At 43.6% G+C, this 20,042-nt stretch overlaps 2 long non-coding RNA genes across 2 annotated transcripts; both read left to right on the top strand.

Annotated features, from left to right (window-relative positions):
* Positions 1-11,079: 11,079 nt before the first annotated feature.
* LOC309716931 lies at positions 11,080-14,241 on the top strand. Its single transcript, XR_014279577.1, has 4 exons — positions 11,080-11,187; positions 13,099-13,184; positions 13,799-13,938; positions 14,154-14,241. It is a non-coding gene; the product is annotated as an uncharacterized lncRNA (long non-coding RNA).
* A 177-nt stretch (positions 14,242-14,418) lies between these two features.
* LOC309716934 lies at positions 14,419-15,044 on the top strand. The gene is made up of 3 exons (XR_014279581.1): positions 14,419-14,497; positions 14,615-14,840; positions 14,932-15,044. It is a non-coding gene; the product is annotated as an uncharacterized lncRNA (long non-coding RNA).
* The last annotated feature ends 4,998 nt before the right edge of the window (positions 15,045-20,042 follow it).

Here is a 20,042-nt window from a genome sequence, read left to right as displayed (position 1 = left end):
GATGCAAACTCAGCAGCCTGCAACAAGTGCTTTAAGCCCCTTCTGTTATTTTCGCCGGTAGCCACATGATTATCAGCAGTTACCACGCCTTCCTAGCCGCATCAGAGCCGTTTTCCGTCAACAACCTCCATTTTAGACCCAACTACAGACATGTGACTGGACAGACGTCACATACAGTAAATCTGGGCCCACGTGGGTTTTGGCCTTGGAACGTCTGATTGGTTGAAGTAACGTGAACGTGGCATCGTTACTGTGATTCTATTGGCTCAAACAATTAAAAAGAAGTGTCAATCATGCAAATTGACCAAAAGAAACCAAAGTTACAGCCCTTCAGAGTCTAAAGCTGTAAAACTAAGATGGCGGCGCGCACAGACGCAGCGGCCCGGAGCTCCTATACTTTTGCACTTTTGGTGGTACTGTGTATTATTTCACACAGTCTGGGGTTACTTCAATACAACAGAAATGATCTACTACAACTAAGCCGTGGAGATCTTCAACTAACATCCGAGTATCTCATCCCCCCGGAGATCGTTAAGCAACCCCCGGGGCTACCCGCAACAGCAAGCCGCAGGAGGAGACGTTGCGAGCGGAGGCAGAAGAGAGGCAGGCGGGGAGGCCTGTGGGCACGGCTAAAGACTAGTCCGTTTAAACCACCACTCCCGATCATATTCCTCTCCAACGCCCGTTCAATCCGTTACAAACTGGATGAAATACGACTGCAGATCGCCACTCGACGGACTTTTAATAACTGTTCGTGCATGATTTTCACTGAAACCTGGCTGGACAGCGCCATTCCCGATGCGGCTATTGATCTACCAGGCCGCACCGCCTATCGAGCCGACAGGTCTGCGGACTCGGGTAAGAAGACTGGCGGGGGACTGTGCATCTATATTAACAACTTTTGGTGCACGAACGTCACGGTAACGGAAAGACTGTGCAGTACAGAGGTAGAAGTGTTGATGTTAAAGTGCCGTCCATTCTATCTCCCTCGGGAATTTTCTGCCGTTTACATCTGCGCTGTTTACATTCCACCAGATGCTAATGCTAAGCTAGCGTTAGCACAATTGAGCAGCAGCATCAATAACAGCCTGGTAGCACACCCGGACAGTGTCTTTATTGCGGCTGGGGATTTTAACCACGCGGACCTGAAATCTGTACTTCACAATTTCCACCGTAATGTGAAGTGTGCTACCAGAGGAGATAGAACGTTGGACCAGGTGTACACCAACATGGCGAATGCGTACAGAGCCCAGGCTTATCCCCACCTGGGTCTGTCAGACCATCTCTCCCTTCTGCTACACCCAATATACACACAAAAGATCAAGAGCACTGGGATTACAACCAAAACCGTGAGAACATGGCCGCAGGATGCTATTCCGATGCTTCAGGACTGTTTCCACTGCACAGACTGGGATGCATTCAAGGTGCAGGACACTGACAATCGTGTCGCATTGGACAGTTACACCTCCACTGTCTTGGACTACATCTCTTTCTGTGTGGACAATGTAACAACTTGGAAACGATTCCGTGTGTTCCCTAATAATCCACCCTGGATGACACACGGAGTTCAACAACTTATTCGAACAAGGAACAACGCTTTCAAATCCGGGGACCAGGAGGCATACAGTGCTGCCAGGGCCAACCTGAGAAGAGGCATCAAGACTGCCAAGCAGCAGCACAGGAGGCGTATCGAGGCCAGGTTTGAGAACAACACAAACCCAAGGCAGGTCTGGGAGGGCATCAGGGCTATCACGGACTACAAAAGAAGAACACCATCACCCTCAGCCGACAGTTCTACTCTGGCTGAGGATCTAAATCTCTTTTATGCCCGTTTTGATAGGGAGAACACCGACCCTGTCCTGTCCCCCCTCCCCTCAACCGATCCTGCTCCAGTCCTGAGCACTCATGAGCTGAGGCGTGTGTTCCGGAGCATTAACACCAGGAAGGCGGCCGGGCCAGATGGAGTGCTGGGCCGGGTGCTAAAAGACTGTGCTGCGGACCTGGCGGACGTCTTCACCTCTATATATAACACCTCGTTGTCCTGTTCACTGGTACCATCCTGTTTCAAAGCAGCAACCATCGTTCCCATCCCAAAACAGTCAAATGTCACATGTCTGAACGATTTCAGACCTGTGGCACTCACCCCCATTCCCGCCAAATGCCTGGAGAGACTGGTCATTAAACACATCAGAGCTGCTTTTCCACCATCCCTGGACTCGCACCAGTTTGCATACAGGGAGAACCGGTCAACCGAGGATGCGATCGCCACAGTGCTGCACACATTACTGAAGCACTTGGAACACAGGAACACCTATGCACGGCTCCTCTTTGTAGACTACAGCTCGGCTTTTAATACCATCCGGCCATACAAACTCCGTCCCAAACTCCACCAACTGGGACTTAACTCCTCTCTGTGCAACTGGATTGTGGACTTCCTCACTAACCGTAGACAGAGTGTCAGAGTGGGTAAGAACACCTCTTCCACCCTTGTGGTCAACACCGGTGCCCCTCAGGGGTGTGTTCTGAGCCCTCTGCTATACACTCTCTTCACCCATGACTGTATTTCCTCCTGCGCGTCCAATCTCATTGTTAAGTTTGCAGATGACACTACAGTGCTCGGACTTATATCCAACAATGATGAGACAAACTATAGGACAGAGGTGCAACAACTAGAGTCATGGTGCCACGACAATAACTTGGTCTTAAACACCAAAAAGACCAAGGAGATCATTGTAGATTTCCGGAAGAGGGGTCATAACAACCATCTGCCTCTCTTCATTGGCAGTGAGGCGGTGGAGAGGGTGAGCAGTTTTAAATTCTTGGGGGTAACTGTGACCGAGGACCTGTCCTGGGGCAACCATATCACCTCAGTTGCACGGAAGGCCCAACAGCGCCTCTACTACCTGTGGAGACTGCGGAGCGCACACATTCCCAGATCTCTGATGTTGAACTTCTACAACTGTGCCATCAGTAGCGTTCTGATGTATGGATTTCTAGTGTGGTTCCCCAGCTGCACCAAGGCCGATCAGCAAGCACTCCAGCGGGTGGTGAAAGAAGCTGGCAGAATTATTGGAACAAGTCTGCCAGAGATCAGTAATATCTTCCCCACTCGCTGTCTGAGGAGGGTGCACAGTATCCTGCGGGACCAACATCACCCTGCGCGCCACCTTTTCCATCTGCTGCCCTCAGGGAGAAGGTACAGGTCTATACAGGCCAGAACATCCAGACTGGCCAACAGCCTGTATCCACAGGCTGTGAGGCTCCTGAACTCTCTGCCCCCCTCTCACGGACAATAACCATATCCAACTTCTTAATAGCAATGAACTGGTCTGCATTGGTGCATCATATCTTTATTCTCTTCCCCCTCCTGCCCCCCCCCCCTCTTTCTTTAATAGATAACTATCATATCTGATATCATATCTCACTCTCACAGTACAATAATATTGAATGGGTTGCATTGTTGTATTTTGTCATGTTTCTCAGGTCTGTCTGAATTTCTACGAACATTATTGCTAAGGATTGTCTTATTGCATTGGAGTCACACTGGGTTAAATATGTACACTTGGGTTTTAAGGGCTATTTATTATTTTCTTCTTTTTTTGGGTTGTATGGAAGCCCCAAACGCAATTTCATTGTTCTTGACAATGACAATAAATAAATAAATACTAAATACTAAATACTAAAGGGCCAGAGGCTAATTAAGCGCTCCGTGTGCATGGCAGAAAAGGGCCATTACCATGTAAATGTGTGGTTAATTCTTCAAAAAAATATATATATATATTTTAAAAAAGCATTTTTAGTTATGTTAATAAAATTTATTAATTTCTTTTTCTTAACTCATTCACTGCCATTGACGTCTATAGCCGTCAATGGCAGTGAATGAGTCAATGGGTTTAACTCATTCACTGCCAATGGCTGGCAGTGAATGAGTTAATTAATTTTTTTGTACAACGTCTGGATAGTCATGTATTGACAGTGCTGTAATTTTTCACTGTTTCACTTTACAAACATATATCTTTGCACAGATGATGTTTATATGTTGGTTACTGAATTTCTGTAATGCCTGTCCCATTTGGTTCTTTAGCCATCAGAATTGTTGTCTGAAGACCAACAAAGATACCCAATGGATTTACTTTGCCAAATGGATCATCACGGCCTTGCCGTATTGGTCCATTTGATCAACCTTTGTTGTTATTGTTTATTTTATTTTATTTTCAGTTGTTACAGACGGGACAGACATGACTGAGTGATAGGAAAGGGAGAAAGAAAGATGAAGGAAAAGAAAAACAGAAGGGAAGAGGGACAGTGAGAAAGGGCACTTAAAAAGAGAAAGAGAAAAAAAATCTCTCTTTGTGAACTGAGACATATTTTTAAAAGAGTTATGTGCTAAAAATGAGGTTAGTGAGGTTAAATACACAGACCGTCCTGGATGCCATATAGCGTGCCCACCCTCAAGGCCCTATGTGTATGTGTTATGAGAGTGTGAGTAATGTGGATGTCTAAGTTGTGGAATAAAATTGAGGCACAGGTGGCCAGAAGGGGAATGCCTCCCCTGCACCCTGGTGACACATCTGCACTCCAAGGCCCTGCATGTGTGGGTGGGTGTGGTGGAGTGGGAAGGAGGCAGTCAGGGATGGGGAGGCAAGGAAGGAAGGGCCAATCATTTCCCAGACCGCAAAAGAGAATAGACACCCAGGTTAAGTTAATTCTCCACTATATCTCTCCTCCACCTGCAGAGTGAACTCCTGCAAGGATGAAACAATCTCCCTGCCATTTTAAAGCCCCCCAGTTTGGCCGATGCACCAGAGCCCCCCCGCCAGTGCTGAGCCCCCGTGCACCCACCCGCCCACAACCTCAGTGACACACCAACCAGGACCCAAGCCTCCAAGGCACAGCCAGAGCCCCAGCCCGGAGGCGGAGCACCCCCAGAACCCCAAGCCCCCATGCCCGCCCCGGACCCAGCCAGCCTACCAGGCCAGTAACCCATAACCGCCAGCACATACCCTCCCCCAGCCGTGCTGCACGCAGCCATTAAGATAACACCATCTAACAGCCACCAGAGTCCCTAACCAGGTCATGACCACAACCCCCAGGTTAAGCCCTCCAGGGAAAATGTCCCTAGGGCCTCTCCAGACGCCCTAAGCCCATCCCTACCCCCACATCAACCGCAATAGCAAAGGCGGGACCAAATTACAATCCCCCACCCCCACTAGGTGATGGAGCCGATTAAAGGAGCCGAGAGGGATTGATCTAATCTACTGACAGAGGCTGTATCAAGACTAATGTGATCTATTAGATGGTTTCTATATTGGTTAGAATTACAATTATTTTTAGTTTTCCAGTTCATGAGGACTGTTTTCTTGGCTATGCATAGGGCAGTGAAAACCATGTGGGCTGTATTCATTTCTGTAGTGATATCATCCAGTTTGCCCAAGAAGCACACTAAAGGGGAGGTTGGAATTTTACATTTCAGACACTTTGATAAGTCTTCGCATATCCCGCACCAAAACTTCTGAACTGGTGGACAGAACCAAAGACCGTGGATATAATTGTTCGGTGTACTGCCTTGACAGTGTGAGCAGTTGTTAGAAGACGTAAGGCCTATCTTGAGCATTCGATGACCTGTATAGTGCACTCTGTGTAATATTTTGTATTGTATTAATTGCAAACTGGGATTTCTGATCCATTGAAAGGTTTTTAAGCATATCTGAGACCAAAGGTTTGGGTCTAAGTTGATTGATAAATCTGCTTCCCATTTTACAATAGGAAGGGATATTGATTCATCTATTTTAGAAAGTGTTCTGTATATTTCAGACAATAATTTGGGGGGTTTTAGACTAAAAATTTTTACCACACTTGGTGGTGTTTGTAATTCTGTCACGGTTCTGGGTCCGTGGGACCCAGTATTTTGAGTTTTATTATGTTTGGGTTTTAGTTTGGGATTGTTTTCTTGTTCTCTTGTTGTGTTTATGGTGATGATTATGATGTCTATTATTAGAGTTCCATGTTTCTGTTTATCTGGGTTTAAGATGTGGGTTTAGTTTCATATGTCATTTCCTGTCTGTCTCTCAATGTCGATCCTGCGTGTGATGTTTTATTGTGAAGGTCTGCGTCTCATGTGAGTGTGTTCAGTTTTACCTCTGTCTCATCTTACTGATTGTTCCCAGCTGTGTCCACCACCTGTGTGTAATTCCCGTGTTTCTCTGTGTGTATTTAAGTCGTGTCCTCCGTCATTGTAGTTGCTGGTCCGTCTGTGTAACCACCATGTCTCGCTCGTGTGTTTACCCTGCTGTCTATCATCGTCTGCCTCTGCTTGCCCTGCTTCATGTTCTGGTTTCTGCGCTATAGTTTAGTTGTTTCCCAGTATAGTTTAGTTCGAGCTCCATTTGCTGTTTGTCCTTATTTTGTGCTCAATAAACCACCCTCACTTCTCCACTACTGCCTGCGTTTGGATTCTCCTTCATTTCCTCCACACGGCTCCTCTCACTCGCCGTGACAAATTCAGCTTCACTGGGATTAAATTTCTTTTTTACTATGGATTTAATTTGTTGATATTCCAAAAATCGTTTCTTGTTGATCCCATATTGTGTAACTAGTCTGTCAAATTAAACAAAGTCTGTTCCTTCCAACATATGTTCCAAGTATTTAATTCCTTTGCAACTCCAATCTGGAAAGTTTATCATACTATTGTTTTGTAATATGTCTGGATTGTTCCAGGTAGGTGTACGTTTGCATGGGATTAATGAAGACTGTCATTTTTAGAAACTCCCACCATGCTGTCAGAGAAGAGCTAATATTGATGCTTTTAAAGCATTCATGTCATTTGATGTTTGAGCTGATAATTGGACTGGGATTTCTAATTAACTGAAAGGTTTGTAAACATGACTGAGACCAGGCATGTTTAGTCTGCAGCCTTTCCGCAGCTTCGACACAAGCTTTTCACTATATGTTGTACTGTGTATGTGACAAATAAAATTTGAATTTAATTTGCTGTTACGGCTGTGGCCATAAGAACACTGTGTGGGCTGTTTGTTCTGTGTCTCTTTACTGTGTTTAAGACTCTTTACAGGTCCCTCCCCTAATGAAGAGTAGTGAGCAGCTTATTGGACCATGGAACAGGTGACCACGTTCAAAAAGCTGCTCTGACAGCTCCAGGGGGAGAGAGAGAGAGAGAGTGTGTGTGGAACGAGCGAGTAGCCTGACAGCCGTCGCGGTCCTGACCCTGGTTTTCCCAGCCTGTGCTTATCTTGTGTATTTGTGTGAGGGTGAATTGTAAAAGCCGCTCCTAGTGCATTAGCTGAGAGCTTAGGCACTCATGGGCTGAAGCGGAAGGGGTGAGCTGCCTTTTCTTTTGGAATCGTTTTCTCCTGTTTTCTTGGTCAGGGAGCGAGGGATAGCTCTGTCATTTGTTTGTTCTTTTTCTTTCCTAGGGTTTAGTTAGTCTTTTCTGGTGGGACTTAGTTGGTTTTGTTTATTATTTTGGCCTGGGCTCACCCTGGAGCTATGCTTCTTGTCCTTAAATAAAATCACCTTTTTTTTTTTTTACTCACAACTGGTTTGGATGTTTGGCTTGGGAACCAGGGCGGGGATTTGTCTCTCTCTCCTCCAACCTTATGTGCGTCCCTACACGCCTAGATTAGGGGCGTAACATTTGCATAGTAAAGTTTTTCTGGTCCATGTCAGACTTTTCATAACCAAACCAGGTCCATGCTACAGAGGTAACCCATCGTTTAGGAATAAGGTCCTCGATTTGTTTTGACTGGTCCTTCTTTTTGGAGCTACCTGGTTCTGCCCCATCTTCACTGGCCATGCTGGTATTCAAACAATGAAAAAATATTGCTGTAAACAGTGTATTTTGCAACGCCACAAAACAAACGGTTGCATAAAATATAAAATGAAAGATTTTAGGGATGCAACGATACCAATTTTTTCAAACCGATACGATACCGATACTTGGATCTGAGTACTTGCCGATACTTCTACCACCCACCCACCCACACACACACACACACACACACACACTGAATTGGAAGACAGGTTTTATTTTATTCTCTGCCGATAATAAATAATATCTTAATAAAAATGACCACAAAAAAATTTCAAGTGAAAAATAAGCACTTCTGTTAAATTATTGCAGAGTCTCCACATTGTAATTTAACAAAATATCACTGAACTATTGGCACTGTCTCGAGCTTTTGGAACAATAAATAAACACTTCTGTTTGGAATAAAATAAATACAAATTAGGTTTGAGAATAAAAGAAACTTTTAAATTGTTGCAGAGTGTCCATATTGTAAACAAACAAACAAACAAAATAACAAAATTATTTGGCATTGACGAACGAACTCCCCATCTGCCCGTGGATCATCAGTCCACTGTGCCGTTAAACCAAGGACTGACATCGCGCACACACTGCTTGTTTTTACCTCTTTAGAAAGTTTTGGCACCATCATCTCCCTGATGTGTGGGCAGCTGGGAATTTCATATCGCAGCTCGAGTATGCTGAAAAGAATCCTATGTTTTCCACGACTGGCATTGGCTGGTCATCCAGAGCGATAAAATGAGTCAGAGCCTCTGTTATTTTAACTGCCCGTGGATTTTCTCTTGACATTTTTCATCGCTTTTCCAAAACCTGAGTTAACGTTGGCTGTTCCGGTCCACACTGCTGACATTTTGTTTTAGGCTGCACAAACTGCAACTCAGCCCCTGGCTCCAACCTGGCCTGGAAGCATAGTTCGTAGCATGATCAATGCACAGAGAAGCTAGATAATTTTGCAAAGGGATAAGATGGTCCGTGGAAGACTTGGCCAAAACATTCTCAGTCTTAGTAATTTCAAAATCATAAACAGTCTTTTTATAGGCGGGCCCATGAACTGGTAAGGCAGTGTTAGTTTTAATATTCACCTTAGAAAAAACATGAGGAGCCAAAATATAGTCACTCACTTCAAACCTTTGTGAGGTACGTTGACGACATGAATGCCGCTTTTTTCTAGAAGCAGTTGTGACTGAAGCAGGGCTAATTGTGGGGTCTGGCTCCTCATCCTCTGATCACAACCTCGCCAGAAATGAGGCTGGAGACGTGAAGTCTGAATGAGACTGTGAGGGTGAGTGACTAATCCGTGATGGCGAAGAGGAAACTGGCGAGCAGGGGGGCAGTGCCGGCACCGAAGGGAGGGGCGCTGTGGCAAACCTCAGCGAGCCGATACGGACACTCTGAGGCTCTAGAGGCAGCGGTGGAGATGACTGGTTATGGGGTTGCTGTGACTGGGAGGTGCTGGAAGCCATTACATGACTCGACAGTTCCTGGGCCTGCAGCATCTCCTTTATCCTTGTAAAAGGCAGGTGAGTCCGGGAGCTGGAGGAGGCGGGGACCCCTCTTCATAATAGCCTCAGCGACATTAACCATTACAAGCTTGCTCTTGAAATCGGGTGCCGTGAGGACGCGGTTGAGGATCGCTTGGATCTGAGCCATCTCCTCCAGACACTCGGTGAGAGCAGAGTCTGCTGGGTCCATGACTGGTCAGATCGTTCTGTCACAATCAGCAGGGCTGACTGTGTGTAGAGTGAAGGGTGGACCCAAATGCAGACAGAAACAAAATGTGAAACATAACTTGAATAACAGAAAACAAGCCGTTTATTGAGGCTGGCAAAATAACTGTATACAAAAGGCAAAATGCAAGGCTAACAATAAACTAAACTGGGTGAGATAAATTAACTAAAAACCTACAACAGGACCATGGACTTGACATGAGGAAACTTGACGCAACTTCTTGGCTTGCAAACAAAGCAGACGATCTAACAATGACACACTGAAAACAGAGGAGTTAAATACACAGGAGGTGATTAGAGGAAGTGGGAACACATGGAGGAAAAGCTGACTGACATGAGCCTAATGACAGGACAGGGGAAGTGAAATTAAATACAATGAACAAAGAACACACGACTCCTTCAAAATAAAACAGGAAACACTGAAACTAAATATGACAACACAAGCTTAACAGACCTAACACGTGATGAACGATACAAGAACTCAAACATAGAAAACAAGGAAACAATAAATAATAACTGCCTTTCCTTAATTAAAGCTAAATAGGAATGACACATAAACTAATCACAAATCTAAAATGAGACAAATACAAAATGAACTCAGAGCGCTGGGTCAGAGACCCAGCCTGTGACAGTTTTACAAAAGATGAATGACCTAATGTCATTTCTCAGCTGCCCAAACAGGTCAAAAGCAATGTGATTTCTAAAGACGCACCAACACATTAAAACTTGTTATTGTTGTTTTTTTGTAACATTATTCTCTTTACAGGGAGTGCAGAATTATTAGGCAAATGAGTATTTTGTCCACACATAATTTCACCTCCTCACTACGTACGGCTCTGGATACTGTTGCGAAATCAGTTTTACCCCGGTTCTTTTTTTTGTCGAAACTTCCAGAGATGGCACCGGAACTCAGTAGTCATTTCACAAAACCTTTATTCATCTTTATTCATCTTCATTTAAGCATGCACTTCTAGAAGGGAAGACGAGGCTGGTGTCCCTCTGCAAAATCTTCACCCCTTTGTTAGTTACAGCCAGCTTTATAGAAGTGACCCCATCATAAAACCCCCCTACGGTGTGCTGGAAACTCTGTGTCTGTGTCTATGTGCACGAGCACATGAATGCCTACATGTGCGCGTTCCCTAGTGTCTATGTGAGTGCTCATGAGTAAGTGTGCGTGTGGATGTGTGTGCGTGACCATTAAAACACTGTGGGTGTAGGTAACTCCCTAGAGGTCATAAAACCCCTCTCACTTCCAAACCACATTTACAAATGTTGAGACCCCCACCCTAAAACATCCTCTGGGGAATTTCCACTCAGCTTTAACTCTTCTCTGTTTTACTTTCACAGCTCAAGTGGGGGAGGGGTACCCTACTCCTAAGTTCACGACAGAGTCAACCTTTATTATATTGAGGGCACACAGTAAATTTCCCAGTGTTAAATCAGCAGTGTTAAAGTGTATTTACTCTAATAGAGTCATTATAACGACAGCTGGAGCAAAACGCCTCCCAGTGTGGGTGATAATGCGCGGAGTTAAAAGAGGCAGTGTCAATGTTACTCTAGAAAGCTCCTCCCACCACAGACTCCTTTTCAAACCAAGAGGATTTTTCACGACGCCATTTTCTTTACATCAGTTACACGGTAAGTTGTTCATATTCACTTATTAAAACCAACAATTTGACATTTTAAACACAAGTAGCATGTTAAAATAAGGTTACATTCCTTTTGTCCATGTTTACAGCGTCTCTACCACCTCAGACGCTTGAGAGACTTCCAACTGCCCTCCAAGGTGCTCAGGAACTTTTACTCGTGCACCATAGAGAGCATCCTGGCGGGAAACATCTTAACCTGGTTCGGGAACAGCACCATGCAGGACAGACGAGCTCTACAGAGGGTTGTGCGGTCAGCTGAGCGCACCATCCGCTCCGAGCTCCCTGACCTTCACTCAATCTACAGCAGGCAGTGCTGGACCAAGGCCAGGAAGATCGTGAAGGACCTCAGCCATCCCAACAACAGACTGTTCTCTCTGTTGAGGTCAGGAAAGCGATTCCGCTCCCTGAAGACCAACACAGAGAGACTGAGGAGGAGCTTCTTCCTGCAGGCGATACGGTCTCTCAATCACACCACCACACAGTACTGACCCACACATATGGTTCTTACACACACACTGGACTTTCTGGACTTTGGTTTTGCACAACACTGGTCACTATATTCTTCATTTCCGGTTAATACTTGTACAGCTGCTGTTATTGTGTATATATTTATTTATATTTAGATTCCTTCATACATTCTTATATAGTTCTATATTGTGTATTGTGTATTTTGTTGTACAGTTATTTTATTTTCAACTTTAATTTATATATTTATCTTTATCTTATTCTTCCCAGTTAAATTTACCCTTCATTCTAATTTGTGTTGTACAGTTATTTCATTTTTAACCTTAATTTATATTTTATTCCTTCCTAGTTAAATTTACCCTTTTTAATTTTTCATATTTATTTCCTATCTTATTCATAGCCTTTTCCTTTTTTGTTCTCTTTAGGTCACGAGCAGTTGTCCAAGCATTTCACTACATATCGTACTGTGTATGACTGTGTACGTGACAAATAAAATTTGAATTTGAATTTGAATATTTCATTTTGTACCTGAAGCAAATGTGACACTGTCTGTATGCTAACGTAAGGTTGTTAGTTAGTGTTGGCTAAGACTGTAAGGCTTGTTAATTTATTTCAGTGTGTAGTGGTGATTGTGTTGTGTTCTAGCATGTTTGAAATTCCATTAAATTAAACCCTCCATGTGTTGGGAGCTACATATTAACATTAGCTAGCTAACTAGCATTTTGGCTAACCTTGAAGCACGGGCAATTCACTTGTTATTGTTACATTTTAAATTATGTAAGGCAAGCATTAACTAATTAAAATTTTACACTAATGTTACATATTTCACTTCTTTTTGGATACCTAGCTATAGAGGTCATTTTCAGTAAGGTTATTGTCTTATTTCAATTCCGCTGCCTTTAGCGATTTTACAGTTACAATGATTACAACCAGCAGGCAGTATAAACTTGATAAAGTATTCAAAATATCCAGGATTCAGTTTGTAATGTTTTCTTTTAGTAGTTTGAACTTAAGATGGCAGTGTTTGTATTTGTAGTGAGTTAACTTGATGTTAACTAATGATGGTATTGACACAAGTTACCTTTTTCCATTTTGGTTAGCAGACTGTTCAGTATGTTAAACTAAAGATGAACAAAATACTGACTCCCTAGTGCTAAGTTAGATCAGACAAACGGTAAAAGTACTAATAACTATTTTAGTTTTGTACTGAGAAATATATTTCATGTAGGTGAAATACTCATTTAGTAAAGGCTTAAAAACTACAGCCAAGGGGCTGAAACACCTTGTTACACTGAAAAAAAAAAGTAACATACAGTGTAAGAAATAACAATGCAAGGCTGTTTTACTGGTATTTATGGGACTGGTTTAATATTAACATTTTCTGTTTTCAGTAGTTCAATGAAGAGCACTGACTATAAGAAATTACTGTCTACAGGAAGCATGCTGCTTAAAGCAAAACTGGGAGGTGTGCAGAAATTTGCTAGAGTATCTGAGCCAAGCCTTAAGGAATTTTGATTGCCGGTAAGAAACCAACATTGTATAAAAAAAGGTGTTCAATGTGCTTTAAGTTCTTTTTGTTATTTAGTCTCTTCAAACTGCATTTTATGATTAATTGAAAATGATCTACGTTTTGGAATCATCTTAGCTACGAATGTATATTTAGTGGAAAAACTGTATAATGTGAGTGTCACTCCTAATCTACCACTTATCAAGCATGTTAGTGGCGCTTAGTAATTTAGTTTTTTTTTTATTTGAGTCACTTTTGAAAAAGTATCTTGAAATTATCTTCATTTTAGGCTACAAAACATTAGATGTCATGTAATCTTTTTGTTTATTCAAACTTGTGTGCTTGTTTCCAGCATTTGCAAAGTTTGGTGTGCCAGCCGTAACAAAATGAGTGAAAGTTTTTGATAGTTCAGGGACTGAATTGGATGATGATATATTTGAGGATATAGTAACAGATCCCTCAACTGGGGTACTAACCATCAAATATGAAAAAGGTTTGTTTGAGTGATGTGTGTTTCACTGGATGTCATTTTTTTAGTATCATTATTACATTGTTTATTAAAAAGAGTTTATAAAATGTGTCTATGGAGAGACCATGTAAACTCATTTGTTTTGCTCCTGTTTTTGAGGTCTGGAAACAGCTGCTGCAGAAGTGTCTCCTGAGCTGTCCCAGTTATCATTGCCACATTCATCAGATTCACAGGGTACGGTCATCCTTTCAGACAGCCCTTTTAGGAAACGTCAGAAGCTGGATGCAGAAGCTAAGCAAGTAAGAGTTAACAGATTTCCACATTCTTCTAACAGTGTCATTTTTGTTTGTAGTTTAAGTGTTCTGAACTGCAGTGGTTATATCAACATGTAGAATGTTTTTATTGTGTTTTCCAGTTGGTGGAATTGATTCTCACCAACAAACCTGGTGGAGAACGTATAATAAATGAATACAATCGGACCAAGTGACTAGTTCTTTTCCTTTTGATCTTGCAGTACATCACCACCACGGCAGGTAAAAGAAATGTATGCCAGAGGAATTGTAACCTTTTTCTCTTACCTCAGTGGCCCGTACTCCAAAAATGGCTATGTAAGTAGCTCATAGTAATAACTGATACAACCAAAATCACGTTTAAACATTTTAAATCCTGCTAAAATATATGTCCTTATCAACTCTTCATTGTTACATAACTTATTTTGTTTATTCATTTATCAGTGTCTGTACATGTCACTCTCCAAGGAACATTATTATGATGGCAAGGGTGGCACTGGGTACTTGGCCTGGAGGATTAAAGCCATACAGAGATGCACTGCTAAAGGGAGGCGATTATCATCTAGAGGTAACATTTATAATTCAGTGGAAATACATAATACTGTTCCACATTGTGGTTCTTTATTAATAATGGTTATTAAATGTTGTTATTAGTTTTGATAAAGCTGTATTTTATATTGTCTAGCACCAGGAGATGGATCATCGAGTGAAGACCAGTGTGGTGGACCAACTGTCAGACGAGAGTTGCAGTTTGTTACAGAGAAGTCACTGAGTGAGGATGAGTGCAAGGAAGCAATCTCTCTGATGAACAATTCAGCTGATGAAGACACAGTCACAACATGGTCCTTGACCTCCTGCTGTCAAGCAACATACTGTCTGTTTTTCCACGTTTCAAAGATATCAAAGGCTTGGTGAATATTTGTCATTAATTTGACAATGTAAACACACTTTAATATTTTATAGAAAGCAGATATAATTCTCTATTCTCTATCCCTGTTACAGATCGAACAGGATTTTGTACTGATGTTTGGTGAGGATGTGTCAGGCAGGTTGCTGGAGAGGTGGCCAACAACATTCAAAAGAAGGATTATCCAACAAGGCAGAAAGCTTCCTTCTACCAGTGACCTGGAAGAACTCTTGCTGGCAGCTGACTCTCCTGAGGATGCCACTGAGGTTAATGATGACATTGGTGAGCTGTTGTTTCTTTGATTAGCACATTCTTAGCATAGCTAACGTAAGCTAAAGTGGCAGTGTCTGTTTTTGTTTTTGACGCTGTCGCCGGTACGAGATTCCGGAATGGCACCACTTACCTCAACATCCAGCTGTGAAAGCTGCATCAACCTGAGCCAAAAAGTGATCGAGCTGGAACAAAGGATATCCACGCTATACCAAATCCATGGGGCTGAATGCGAACTTGACACGATCCTCCTTGTCAAAGCTCAAACCACCGCTACTAGCGCTGAGCTAGCCGACACAGTGCACCATCCAGCTGCTGTGTCCCAAGATCCCGCCAACAGTCAACACAGGCTCTCAACTTGCGTCGCTGGTGCTTCTGCCAAGGACGAGAACTCCTGGTTTCAGCTAGGGGCCAGACCCAAGGCTCTGGTCAGCTCCACTCCACTCCAACCAGCGCCATGGACCATGGTTGAGACGCGTGGTGGCTGCAGAGGGGGCAGGAGGATCCATCTCTCGCACCCTCACCCCTCCGGTGCGGTAGTATTGGAGAATAAATTCAATGTCCGGGATCCTGTGGACTTTCCTCCTCTGACCGCTAGCCCTCGCCATCCCGCTGTGTCGCTGAGGTCTGCGCCATCTCCACCACTACGCCCCCGGAGCCGCGGCGGGCAACCCGACGCTGTGGTGCAAACTCACCGCGGAGAGCTGTGCTTTACCCCGGCTCCTCGGAGAAGAGGACCCACGGCGCGGCTACCTGGGAGTCACTCACGCAGTCCGGCTGGCGCATCTCCATCTGAACACCCCCGGTGTCGCGGCGCGGGCGTCTCAGATGGCCAACAGCCCTCGGTGGCACCTCCTCTCTCCACGCTGGTCCTCGGGGATTCCATCGTCAGGAACGTGCGGATGAGGGGGGCGCTCACGCTGTCGTTCCCGGGAGCCACTGTTGTTGACATAGTGGACAGAATTCCCAACATTCTGGCATCCCACCCACAGGTTAACCGGCTCATCATCCACATCGGCACCAATGACATCCCCAAACAGCAATCTGAGCTGCTGAAGTTGGACTTCCTCGAACTCTTCAGCCTCCTTGGTCAGTTGCAGGTGAGTGCTTTTATCTCTGGGCCCACCCCCACCTGTGGCAGAGGGATAGGCCGTTTCAGCCGGCTGCTCAGCCTTAACACCTGGCTTTCCTCTGCCTGTATCTCCCACGGCGTGGGTTTTATTAACAACTTTGATGCCTTCTGGGAGAGGAGGCATCTTTTTGGGGCAGACGGGCTCCACCTCAACGCCTGGGGACGCCGTTTGCTGTCCGCCAATTTGGCGTACAGCACTCCCGCACATCGCCACTGTCTGCCACTGACTGATGTTCCCCTGGTCCCAGCTCCTATATTTGTTCCACTTTTAACAGTAATACACAAAACTCTGGACTAGGACCTTTCTCTCCCACAGTCAACACAATACCCGTCATAATCACAAACAGAGAGCAACAGAATTATCATAAATCCAGTAACTCCAAAAACATTAATAACCTCCGGCCTCTTCAAAAATATCAACATCCATTCAACTCTATTGTCAATAATCCACCAGTCTCAATCAGTATGGCACTTTTAAATGTACGCTCTCTGTCGAACAAGTCTTTTATTATTAATGATTTAATTTTAGATAATAAACTTGACTGTTTATTTTTAACTGAAACATGGCTGGGCTCGGATGCACCAGTTGTTCTCACTGAGGCCTCCCCACCAAATTTTAGTTTCTCTTTTTCTATTAGAAGTGGTAAGAGAGGTGGTGGGACTGCATCTTTAGCCAACAACACACTCACCACCAAACAAATTTTATTTGATCATTTTACCACTTTTGAATTCCATGCTATTGTTTTCAGCAGCCCTCCAGTTTTATCTGTCACAATTTATAGACCACCTAAAGACAGCGCTGCTTTTATCAAGGAATTCTCAGAATTTTTAACAAACATACATTCAAAATATAATATGATAATTTTAACCGGTGATTTTAACCTGCACATAGATAATCCTTCTGACCCTGCAACAAAAGAATTCTTAAACATTCTTCACTGTTTGGATTTTATCCAGCACGTCACGCAGCCGACTCACAACAGAGGACACACTCTGGACCTGGTCATCACCCATGGGCTGTCCACCAGCGTGTCCTCTGTTGTTGACTTGGCTGTCTCTGACCACTACTGTGTGTTTTTTAACATCACCGGTTTTATTCAGCGGAAGACCTCAGTGCGAACTGTGAGGAGGCGCTATCTAACCTCTGAAGTGGCTGCAAATTTTACCAGGGTTTTAGTCAAATGCCCCCCTGTGATTTTACCTGCACCCTGCGATTTGATTTTTAGTTATTTTAACAGCAAACTGAAGAAAAGCCTTGACTCCGTTGCTCCACTCACCACCAAAAAGATTAACGTAAAACATGCATCACCCTGGAGAAACGAAGAAGTCAAAAAACTCAAAAGAAATTGCAGGGCAGCAGAAAGGAGATGGAGGAAAAATAAAAATAATATCAACCATCAAATATTTTCCGAGCAACTTAAAATGTACAATAATACATTAAGGAAGTCAAGAAATTCATACTTCGCCAAAATAATCAGTATTAACAAAAATAATCCCAAGGTCCTCTTTTCCACCATAGATCATTTATTTAACCCTGATTTTAAAAGCTCCAAAAGAACCCCCACAGACTCGCTCTGTGAGCAGTTTGCAGACCACTTCAGGGGAAAGATCAGCGCCATCAGATCTGATATTTTATCTAATCGCGATATGATTGTAAACACATCTGAGGGCTCGATTGTACCTGAGGAGACACTGGACAGCTTTGTCCTGGTTAATGCTGAGAACTTTCAGAAGGTTTTCTCCACAGTGAGACCCACCACATGTCTTTTAGATCCAATCCCCTCTTCACTCTTTAAAACACTTTATGGATTTTTTGAGGCTGAGCTTTTATACATGATGAATTGCTCTCTTCAGTTGGGTGTCTTCCCTGCTGCCTTTAAAACGGCGGTGGTGAGGCCCCTTCTGAAGAAGAGCAATTTGGATTGTAATGATTTTAATAACTACAGACCTGTATCCAACTTACCATTTTTAAGTAAAGTCTTAGAAAAACTTGTTTTTACTCAGATTACTGATTTTCTGAATGATAGACAGATCCTGGAGATATTCCAGTCTGGATTTAGGGTGAACCACAGCACAGAGACTGCTCTCCTAAAGGTTTAAATGATCTTAGATGTAACTGGGACGCCCAAAAGCTCTCAGTCCTGGTGCTACTGGATCTAAGCGCAGCCTTTGATACAGTAGACCACGCTATTCTTTTAAACAGACTAAAACACATGGTGGGCCTCTCTGGTGCTGTACACAACTGGTTCACTTCCTATCTCTCTGACAGATCTTTTATGGTGAGTATGGATACATGCTCCTCTAAGATCCATAAAATGACATGTGGTGTGCCTCAAGGGTCGGTTCTAGGCCCTGTACTTTTTAATTTGTATATGTTGCCTCTCGGCAGTGTATTCAGGAGGCATGGAGTGAACTTCCACAGTTATGCTGATGACACGCAGCTGTACATCTCCGTGTCTCCTGATGACACCAGACCAATGGATGCCCTTTTTAACTGTATCTTGGATATAAGATCTTGGATGGCAGAAAACTTTTTACAGCTTAACCAGGACAAAACTGAAGTTTTAATTGTCGGTCCTGAGGCTCAGAGAGAGAAACTCTTGTCTAAATTAGAGGCATTTTCACTATGTCCTTCGCTACAAGTGAAAAACCTGGGTGTTATTTTTGACTCTGAGCTTGGTTTTATCCCACATGTTAAACATGTAACCAAAATTGGATTTTATCATCTAAAAAATATAGCCAGAGTCCGCCCTATTCTCTCTCGGGCCAACACGGAGATGCTGATGCATGCTTTTATTACCAGTCGCATTGATTACTGTAATGCCCTGCTCTCTGGTCTTCCTAAGAAGAATATTTCAACTTTACAACTCTTGCAAAACTCGGCAGCTCGTGTGCTGACGAAGACCAGAGGGCGGGCCCACATTAAACCGGTTTTAGAATCGCTGCACTGGCTCCCCGTGTGTTTCAGGATCGATTTTAAAGTTCTTTTATTGGTTTTTAAATGTCTTAATGGTCTTGGGCCTTCTTATCTCTCAGATCTGCTTTTACCATACGAACCCTCGCGGACCCTGAGGTCCTCTGGTACTGGCCTTTTGATTGTCCCTAAAGTCAGGACACATACTCACGGAGAGGCAGCTTTTCAGTGGTATGATCCTCGTCTGTGGAACAGCCTGCCGGAGGAGCTCAGGGCCGCAGAGAACGTACATGTTTTTAAGAACAGGCTCAAGACCCACCTTTTTAATTTAGCTTTTACTTAGCGTTTATTTATTTTTTATGCTTATTTATTCTATCCTGTTATTCTATTATTAATTTAGGATTTACCTAATATTTTTTGATTTTATTCTTATTCATTTTTTAATCTTCTTACTCTATTTATATTTATATTTATATTGTATCCTGTTCTTATTTATTTTATCATTTTACCCTGTATATATCGTATTGCGTCATATCTCCAGTATTTCCTCGGAGGGCGCTCTCTGCACCGGGGCTGTTATTGACCGTGGCTGCTGGTCTCTGGGGTCCTCTCAGCCTGGTTGGGGGGCTCCTTGGCCTCCCTCCTGCTGTGTGCCCAGCCCGGAGGCTGCGGTCTGTGACCGGCTCCCGGTGCAGACGGCTCTCTGTTATAATGTTTCCTCACTTGGCTCATGCGAGCCCAGCCCAATTTTTACTCTTTAAGTGTGCGCGTGTGTGTATGTGTGTGTGGGTGGGGGTGGGGGGATATATGTGTATTGAGAGTGTGGGGAGTGAGTTGGAGGGTGGGGTGGGCTGCTTTTAACTATGTAAAACACTTCGTGCTACATTTTT

This window comes from Aulonocara stuartgranti (genome assembly GCF_965226115.1).
Source record: "Aulonocara stuartgranti genome assembly, chromosome: 11".
NCBI lineage: Eukaryota > Metazoa > Chordata > Actinopteri > Cichliformes > Cichlidae > Aulonocara > Aulonocara stuartgranti.
The sequence above is the reverse complement of the archived record's forward strand: the minus strand, read 5'-3'. Positions and strand labels throughout refer to the sequence as shown.